At 36.5% G+C, this 10,446-nt stretch overlaps 1 non-coding gene across 1 annotated transcript; it reads left to right on the plus strand.

Moving 5' to 3' along the window:
* Positions 1-6,124: 6,124 nt before the first annotated feature.
* LOC117803235 lies at positions 6,125-6,231 on the plus strand. Its single transcript, XR_004626924.1, has one exon. It is a non-coding gene; the product is annotated as a U6 spliceosomal RNA (small nuclear RNA).
* The last annotated feature ends 4,215 nt before the right edge of the window (positions 6,232-10,446 follow it).

Consider the following 10,446-nt stretch of genomic DNA (forward strand, 5'->3'; position numbering starts at 1 on the left):
ATTTATAGGGTCTGTCATAGAATTATGTGGCCCTATGTAGAAGGGACCTTAAGTCACATGTGATGTTATGAACATGCTTGGTATACATGATTAAGTGTTAATAAATATATGGTAAAGAAATGATACAAGAATGAGAACAAGAGCAAGAGAAAGAGGGATGGGCACATGAGTCCCTTTTTCTTGTTATACTGAGTGTAAAGTTTCATAGGTTTTGGTTAATTGAAGAACATTCTCAGTTTGGTGATAAGTGAACGTAAAGAAGCATCATTTAATTTCAGAGGGCTCCAAACTTGTGGCTAGAACCACCAGTTGGTTTAGTATTGCCTTTCACATTTGCCTTTCCCATATGTTGCTTTCTACTTCATTTTGTTTAGTGGTTTAAAAAAGTAATTGACCATAATGTGTTTTTTTGATATTGAAATGTAATACATATACGTACCCACCAATTATGCTACGTTAGTGTCAATGATCTCAAATGGGGCAGTGAAAGGAATATGGTCCCATATTTGAGGCAAGATAGTAAATGTCCCTTATTTTAAAAAGACAAAGAGGGGATATGAGGTATTCTGCATTAAGACTTGATCAGTATCATGTCTAAAATTGGGCAATAGAATAGTGTTTTGCTTTAACAACTTAAAATATGTCTACTGATGAATGTGCTCTTGTTTAAAAAAATAATAGTGGCATGGGGCACAAACAGCCCTTTCTCAGCACTCACCATATTATGTAAATTGATGGATGGTTGTCTTAGTATCTGAGGTCTCGTGGGCAAGATAGCAATAATCATTACATCAAATGATTCACTGCATAGCATCTTGGTAGCAAAATTTATGTCTATTTTTTATTTTATAAATTGAGTCTCTGGTGATTTTAATATTTTAGTAGTTTTATTCTGCTCTGAATAAATTTGCTTTAAGGTAAATTTTGTAAGGTAACAGTGAATAAGAAATGCAGACACTTTGTTGAAATACCTGTGTTTGGCCAATTATTTCCTACTTTTACATATATATTTGTTTATTTTTTTTCCTGGTAAGATCTAGATTCTTGCAAGAGCTGAATGTAAGACAAAAGGTTTTTTCTTTTTCTAACTACTGAACCAAGCTAAAATGTCCATATTCCCATAAACTGTGAATCAAAACTTAAAACAAGATTTCCTATCAGAAACCAAACACTGCTTTTTATACATAGATGCCAAATACATGTCAAATGTATGAGCTCCTAAACCATTCTCCCTGTTTCACTATCATTTGTAAAGGGAAAAATGAGTGTATGTGCTGTTTCCTTGAATATATTTGAAAATACATTGTTGCTTGAGGGAGAGTATTTTTTACATGTTGACATTTATTTCTTCTTTTGCCATTTTGTATTTATAACTTGTCTTCTCTTATTTTTATTGTCTCACTAACTTTCTCCCTAGCAGATCTTTTATATTTTATTAGGAATAACCAGCTTTCTCGGAGAAGTACTTTTTATGTCCCTGTAGAACTAAATTGGCCTCAGTTGTTCGTTTAGCACATCAATTTCTGGGGATGAATTGGAGGCCTTACAAGTGTTTCTTAAAATAATGCTGATGCTTTAAAGAAATCTCTAGAAGATGTTCTCGTTAGAAACAGTCATGTTTAAACATTCAAGTTCTTAAAAATCTTTCCAGCCATTTTATTTCAGTTCCTATACAAGCTGGATTTTTATTTCTTTGCAGTTAAGCTTTTTTTTTTTTAAAAAAATACAGTATTCCAAATCAAATACTTCTAAGATAACATGCAAATAGTTATTCTTTTATACTCTTGAACATTTTAACATAGCTGTAGTTGCTGTTGGAATAAAGGTGGCATTGATTTATGTGAAAAGATACGTTAGCCCTTTTTCCCCCAATTTAAGTGTCTTATATTTGTAGGGAATACTTTTTGAATACATAGATCGTATTATGTAATAATGTATTCATTGACATTCTAGTTATCTGAACACAATGTTGTAAGTCTAGACTTTCTAAGCCTGTGCATGTCTTCCTTAGAAGCTAACCTGTCTTCCTTGGAATCATTTCTTTGCAAGCTTCGGTAAGTCTGCCTGCAGTAAGCTCACTTTTACATTTATTCTTATCAGGGAATGTTTCATCTCTTACAAATCCTTTTTAGAAATGCGTAACAAACACACATATTGGTTGGTGATAGTAGGTTTTGTACGAAATTTCAGTAAGTGTTTAGTCATCTTTTGCTTTAACCATTCTAATATGTTATGTACACTGTGAGGATAAGAATGCTAGAAGAGCCTCTTCATGCCCACCTGGGATGGCACCTTTTTTTTTTTTTAAAGATTTTATTTATTTATTTGACAGAGATAGAGACAGCCAGCGAGAGAGGGAACACAAGCAGGGGGAGTGGGAGAGGAAGAAGCAGGCTCATAGCGGAGGAGCCTGATGTGGGACTCGATCCCATAACGCCGGGATCACGCCCTGAGCCGAAGGCAGACGCTTAACCGCTGTGCCACCCAGGTGCCCCTGGGATGGCACTTTTTGTGGAATTAAACATCTTAGACAACTTTTTCTCATTATGTTACTGCTTAATATTCTCATCCCCAGTATCATGTGGATTAGAGCCCTCTTTCTTCTAGAGAATGAATAATACTGAATCTCAGGTACTGCAGACAACCTACAATCTGTATCCAAAGCATCTTTCCATCCTGCATTATTTTCTTCCTCTTTCTATATTCTCATAGCTCACACAGAGTTGGGGGAAAAAAACTGGTTTAATAAATGAATCAATTCAAAAGTGAATAAATTAAACTCCCACTTTTTCAAGCCAAGTACCATCACTCCAGAAAAATGAATTTACCTGACTGCCCTTAAAAGAGCCTTCCTTTTCCATCTCCCTCTTTTTGATCTTGTGTTTTCCCCTTCATTTCTACATGTTAGGATGCTACTTATGCGCAGGCACAGCTCAATCCCAGCTCATTAAAAGCCTTTTCTGATCCATTTTATGAAGAACAACCTCCCCATTTTCTTGAATTTCACAGAACCCTCCATCTCTCCCAAGAGCTAGTATTGTGCTTATTTATATTAAAACTAGCTAATAATTGTTTATTAGTTTTCATAATTGTTCTTTGTTCATTTAACTCCTATAACTATTAAAAATTATCAAAAAATATTTTAAGGATGAAGAAACTGAGGTACAGAACATTTGTAGGTCATAGAACTTGGATTCCAACTTGGGGAGCCTGATCCCAGAGTCTATGCTATTAACATTATGCTGAATGTTTTAGAGTAAAAATGTAGTGTCATGATTACCCTTAAGTTTTAAATAATTCCTCATCTATGTGTGTTCAAGAAATATTTTTAGGTAGAATTGAAACAACTCTATGATTTGAATTTGACCTGTGTGTTTCTCATGTTCTAGCCCATCAATAACTATTCCAACCAAGTACCCGCCTCTTGGTTTTTTCAACATTTATCATATTTTCCAAGCCCAAACTGTATCTAATTATATGATACCATTAAACTGATCTTGCTTCCTGTTTCTGAATAATTATTTTCTTCATGACCTTTAATCTTTCTGAAATGAATGAATCTATCTGCAACTAAATTTAGCTAAGTACATTCATAAGAGGCAATTTGTAGGGTGAATTAATTATAAACAAGTTGAAATAATGACAAATAATAAGCTTAATTATATTACAACAGCATTCTGAATATTATATTGCACATTTTATCTGTTTATTTCCAAAACTCATTTCAAAAAGCTAATACAGACAAACAGACAAATGGGCCTCTTGCACTGGTAGAATTTGTTTCCTTGTCCGTATTTCCAATCATGCCATTTATGAAATTTCATTATGCAATTTTATTTTCATGTATTTTTTCCATGTTGTTTTTCTTGAGGACAGAAAATATTTTTTAACTCTATGCCAGCCACTAATTTATATGTAGATATATTGACCTAGTGTGGCATTTCCTGACTACCTCACCAACAGGAGAAACTTCCCCATTTTACTCCTTTAGTTCACATTACTCTGCTGTATTTTCTTAATAGCCCAAAATAACCTCTTTCATTTATTTATCTTTGAACATTTTCTGTCTCTAATCTTTTACCTTAAGAGCCTGCCTCCTGGGGCACCTGGGTGGCCCAGTCGTTTAAGCATCTGCCTTCTGCTCAGGTCATAATCCTAGGGTCCTGGGATCGAAACCCATGTTGGGGGGGGCAGGCTACTGCATCGGGGAGTCCGATTCTCCCTCTGCCCCTCCTCCTGCTCATGCACTCTCTCCAATAAATAAATAAAATATTTTTTTTAAAAAGAGAGAGATGCTGCCTTCCATAAAAACAGAGACTTGTCCTGCTTACTACTGAATTTCCCTGGGGGTGGGGGTGGGTAGTAGACCTAGCTTTCAGTAAATTCTCAATAAATATTTGCTTAATGAATAGCTATTATGTCTTCAGTAAATTTGAAAACTCATTTTGTGGAATTAGTGATGATTCTAAAATTACAGCGTGTGGTTATGAGAGATACAATAAAAGTCACATTTATGAGGGAAAAAAACAGTACCTGATGCACTTTCTGCATCTCACACGTGATGTTAGTGTCCAGCGGCGTTTCTCAGAAATACTTGCTGGAATTTAACTCAGTTAAGCAACTAAAATCTAATTTTCTGATTAGAAATTCACTAACATGGGTGAATCTATATCCTTATAAATTAGAATTATGTTAGACTATTTTCCTAAGATAAAACATTTGGTATTTTGTTTTGTCTTACGTTGTAGTTATGATATCACTTGTTGCTTTGTTTGAATGGCATCTTCTGTAACCGAGGGATTTTCTTGTTTGGTTGTTTTTAAAGATTTTGTTTGGGGGAGAGAGAGCATGAGCAGGGAGGTGGGGCAGGGGAAGAGGAACTCTCCCACTGAGTGAGAACCCCGAGATCATGACCTAAGCTGAAGTCAGACACTCAACTGACTAAGCCAAGGCACTCCTGTTTTGTTAAATTTTGGGTCACAGACCACTTAGATGAAAGGAATGGCATTTCTCTCCAGAAAAACAAAGATGTAATGATATACCCATAATTTTATATATAATTTCATGTAGTCTCTAAGATAGGCCATGGCCAGACTTACCAAACTATCTTGTGTCTTCTGATGGAGGAGAAATGAATCATGTATATACATGTAGCATAGCAAGAAATGGTTACTGTTGTAAAACGATGGTCCATAGAATAAAGTTGGGCCTATGGGGAAGAGAAACAAAACAAAAAACTGGCAAGTCCAAGTCTCTAGGCTTTCTCCATCAGGTAGATTCCTCACTCTCCACTGAGTACCAAGACCTCCAAACTTGAGGTGCACCATGGGGAGGAACCTGAGAAGTATAGGGAGGGTTGCCTTGACCAAGTGCGTATTATATTGCTTATTTTGTGGTGAGTAAAACTAAGGGGAAATAACCTCAATTGGATCCAATGATTCCTTGTTAGTCCTAAGCCCAGATGAACCGTTTGAGCCTAACCTAGCTCATTAGGCATACTCCTAAGGGTTTGTCACGTTGATGTGATTTAATATAAGAGTAAGTGGAGACAATGGTAAGAATGAAAACTGAAATTGCCTATAAGAATTCTTGGTATCTGATGGCCTGTATATTTTTAGGAAATGACAATGGAAGGTTGAACTGTGGTTTAGAGTTTTGGCTCCTGGCTACCCCTTACTATCTGAAGGCTGACTGCTTCTGTGAACCTACCATGATAAATGAGGAATGGGCTTTAAAGGTACATGTTTGAAGTTAACGATTTTTGGTTAGAGAAGATTCTCATGACTATTCAGGGTAATTCTCTTTGGTCTTTCCCGGCCCTTGCTTAGACTCTACCTGCAATTGTACTGATGGTAAGGAACTGTAGACTATATGGAAGTAAATTCTAGAAGGATGGGAGATGTATAAGACACAAGTATTCTAGCCAGATAAGAACCAGAGCCTCTGATAGACCATCTTATATGGAAATTATGAACTATCCATTCCTGGATATTTCAATAGGACTAAAAACGAGTAGGGTATTGTCATGAAGAATCCCTTAAGTATGAGTTGCTGGGCTACTCATTATCTATTCTTGGCATTTGAGATCCCTGCTCCTATTGCTGCTGATTAAGAAACCCATTTCATGCTCACTTCAACAGCACATATGCTAAAATTGGAATGATACAGAGAAGATTAGCATGGCCCCTGCTTAAGGATGACATGCAAATTGGTGACGTATTCCATACGTTAAAAAAAATCCATTTCACCACCATTGATATTAAGAGTGTTCTCTTACAATTGGAATTTCACCTCTTATTTTATCTTTAGGCAGGGGAAGTAATCAAAAGATTGACGGGCTTTAAAGGAGCAAGTATATGAAAATATTCTTAACCCATGGACATTTTTCTAACCAAAAACAGTCCAGTTAACAACTGACAATAACCAGAATGGAAGAGGATCTTAATTTCACTGGGACTTAAAGACAACCACTAACATAAAAGAGTGGACATGAGAATTTTTTGGATAGTTTGACATTAATTCTAGGTTTTCTGTTTTTTTTTTTTAAATTTTTTGTTTTGTTTTGTTTGTTTTTATTTTAGTTGTTGCTACCAAGGACTCCATGAAATTGTACCACTCTGGCCCATCTAAGGGAATAGTAGATCCAAGAGAAATGGCAACAATCCTTTCAACTTCAAAGTCATCTTTTCTCTAAAATAGCTCAAGTAGAGCTCTTGCTTTTCAGCTTTAGTAAGCAAGGCATGGTACCAGGGAGGGACATGGAATGATCTAGACAAACAGAAGAGAGCAGTGATTCAAGTAGAGAAGGTACTTCCTAAGTAGTAGAATCGCTCAACTGGTCCTTCTTCATAGTTCCTAGATAACACTGAAAGCTTGTGAGACCCCAGACTGCTCCATATGGTGCTGGCCTGAGACCATGTATCATGCCAAGAAGGTGAGTAGAAGTGATTGCAAAAGAGGAAGGAACAAGGGCACCTGGGTGGCTCAATTGGTTAAGTGTCCACCTTCAGCTCAGTTCACGATCCCGGGGTCCTGTGATAGAGCCCCATGTCAGGCTCCCTTGCTCAGTGGGGAGCCTGCTTCTTCCTCTGCCAGCTGCTTCCCCTGCTTGTGCTCTCTCTCTCTCCCTCCATCCAATAAATAAATAAAATCTTTAAAAAAAAAAAAAAAGGAAGGAAGGAACAAAATGGGTAGCAGAGAGGACAAGGGCAGTATTGGTTATATTCTCTGACAAGCTTATTACAAGAGGTATGTAGTCCTACCAAAATCTGTCAAATGTCACCCAAGTGGTCAGACATGATCGAGCACACTGATCACACTGGCCCTGAGCTATGCTTTTCATCACCATCCTGAGATGAATGACAACCATGAATGCATCCATAGTGTTGAGCCCCACAAGTGAATATTGACAACAAATACTCAAGAAATGGCCTGGAGAGATTATACCAAATAACCACAACTCCATAAACTCAAGAGTGTATAGTGCATTCACCCCCATCCCCTTTACTAGTTAAAAGGAGGTTTGCTTATATGTAAGAAAAATCCCAAAGTAACTAGAAAGTCATCTGGTAATTGAACAGATAGAGGTTTATTTTTCTCACATAAATTCTATTGGGTTTTTTTTGGTCCTGGAATGGCTTGGTCTCTGTTCTACAAAATCATCAGGAAAACCATTCTTCCACATCACCGTTCTGCCATCCCAAAGGCGATAACCCTTGTCCTCAAGATCCTGGGCCACACTCAGTAGCAACAAAGACTGGGGAATTATCTTAGTCTGCTTAGGCTTTCAAATAAAATACCACAGACTGGGTGGCTTAAACAACAGAAGTTTATTTTCTCACAGTTCTGGAGGAGGGAAGTCTGGGATCAGGGTGCTGATGGACGGGTTCTGGTGATGGCTCTTTCTGACTTGCAGATGGTCATCTTCTCACTGTGTTCCTGCAAGAGAGAGAGAGCAAGCTCTCTGCTGTCTCCTCATATAAGGTCACTAATCCCATCTTGAAGGACCTCACCCTCATGACCTTACAAAGACCCCATCTCCAAACATCATCATACTAGGGGTTAGAGCTTAAACATGAATTTCAGGGGACACATTCAGCTATAGCAGGATTGTAGTCCCTGATCTGGATGACCACAGTTTTAGGTAAAAGTAATTATATAGAGAATGAAATATTGAGGAACATCCTATAGTGTGAGGAGCTGAAAAGGGAGCTATACTAATTCTGGAAGCACTGGTTTCCAAATACCAGATGGTTGAAGTCGTAACTGTTACAACTGTGTCGTATTCTAAGAGTCGTTCATCTAGCGTCAGTGGTTTCCCACCACGGGGGTTAGTAAACTATGGCCTGTGGCCAAATATGGCACACTGCCTACTTTTGTAAAGCTATTTTTATTGAAACGGAGTCATGCTCATGTGTTTGCTTATTGTCTATGGCTGCTTTTATGCTATAGTGGCAGAGTTGAGTAGAGCAGCTGATACCATATGGCCCACAAAGCCAAGAATACTATCTAGCTTTTTACAGAAAGGTTTGCCCCCCACATCTTTAAAGCACCCATAAACTCACTTGATGGGTTTGTGAACACAGAAACGACAAACAGAATGATGTACATATGGGGTTTATTGTGGAGTGGGGCTAAAATGTCGACCAACTTTTCAACATATATGTGATCTGAAAAAGTACATAAACTTTCTGTAAACTTTGAGGGAGAATCCTTGGTAAGGGATTCACTTACTTGAAGGGACATGTTGATGTGTCCATAAAATGACAACTAGTGAGCAAATTGACCCAGGGTTCAGAGTTCTTTAGATTAGTGCCATAAAAATAACTGTTACAAAATCATCTAGTTAGAATGCCATTTGAAACATCAACAGAATTTGGACTTCATAAAGATATTTTACACCTTTGTAAAATTATTTGTAAATATTGACATTTTGAGCTTATTAACTAAAGCTTCAAGAAAACTCATTAGCAACTTGAATTCTGTGAGCCTATTCAATTGCTTTTGGATCACTTCACCAGTTTGAGTATTCATTGAAAAAGAGATTATGATACCATAAAAATACTACTCTTTTTTATAGCTACAATTATTTTAAATCTTAACGAAGACTATTGTCAATCCTCATTCTTTTCCTTTTGTTTTTTTAATAAGATAAAGCTTTATTCAGTAGACTTCCTGCTTGAATTTAGATGGCTTCCTTTTCTATTAACCCAAGATTCATAAGGCTATTTTCTTCTTTAACAAGTAGATTAAACTATTGAAATGAGAGCTGCCCATACTTCCACCTCTTAGAAAATGCGTCTGGTAGCTTGGTTATTTCAAAATAACATCACTTGGCTCTATCCTATAAAGGCATGTAGCATGATAACCTTAAAGTTCAAGGAAAAAAGGTAACACAAAGTGAAGGTTACATTTTTTAATTATATAAGCCTTATTAAATTTATTTTAGGCTGGCATGAAGAAAGGCATTAATGGGTCAGAAAGATTATACCTCTGCCTGCTAAGCATCTAAAGATCATTTACATAAAACTCACATAAAATTTATCATTTCTGTGGATTGAGGCCAATCTTTCATTTTTATACAACAATCTCTTAACACCTTGGATTTGCATATCTTACAAAAATATTTTTTAAAGTGGCTTCACATCTATTAATTCATAGCCACCCTGTGAGTATGGCAATTATGCTCTCTTTTTATGGATTAAAAATTTGAGGTTGAGAGAAGTTAGGTCTGTGATAGAAAAACCTGACTTGATTGAATCAAAATCTCCAGTTTCGTGCTCTTTTTCTAGACTACATTCTTATAAAAATGCCTCTGTTTTTATACACAAAAGAACAAAAGAATGCTTACATATTGAATGAATATGTGCAGTTATACTGCACAATATACTTACTGATCACTGGTTCAACCTATACACATAGAAAAAGCTTTACTGAAAAGGGAAGACCTTGAGTTTCAAGTTTCCTAGCTGACATTAAATTGCTCCAGTTTTTTTAAACTAACATAACTGATATATTTTGGTCATTGTTGCATGGATACTTGGATGTGTGGACATTTGGAGTTCAAATACTTCTCCTTTACCTTTAGGAAGCATCTCACTCTGCTCTTAAATTTCCCTTTGTCCAAGTATTACCATTAATTGAGGAAGGAAGGCGAAAGACTCTTTTTCTTTGGTCACATTCTGCTTTCTTTAAAATTAATAGGTATATATGGGAGCTAGCACCTCTCTATATTAGGAGAAAAGGTCAATTATGTAATTAAGAACCTCTGAGGATTGTAGAACCTTGATATTGTATTTTAATAATGCTAACAGTTCTGGCTCAGTCTGAATATACATCAGCGATCACAAGTCAGCTCTGTTCCATTTTCTTTTAGCATTTTAGTCTTTACAATCACTATTTGTTCCTACTAAGCCAAAACCCAAAAATAGTTCAGCTATTTGGTTT

This window comes from Ailuropoda melanoleuca, chromosome 7, assembly GCF_002007445.2.
Source record: "Ailuropoda melanoleuca isolate Jingjing chromosome 7, ASM200744v2, whole genome shotgun sequence".
Lineage (NCBI taxonomy): Eukaryota > Metazoa > Chordata > Mammalia > Carnivora > Ursidae > Ailuropoda > Ailuropoda melanoleuca.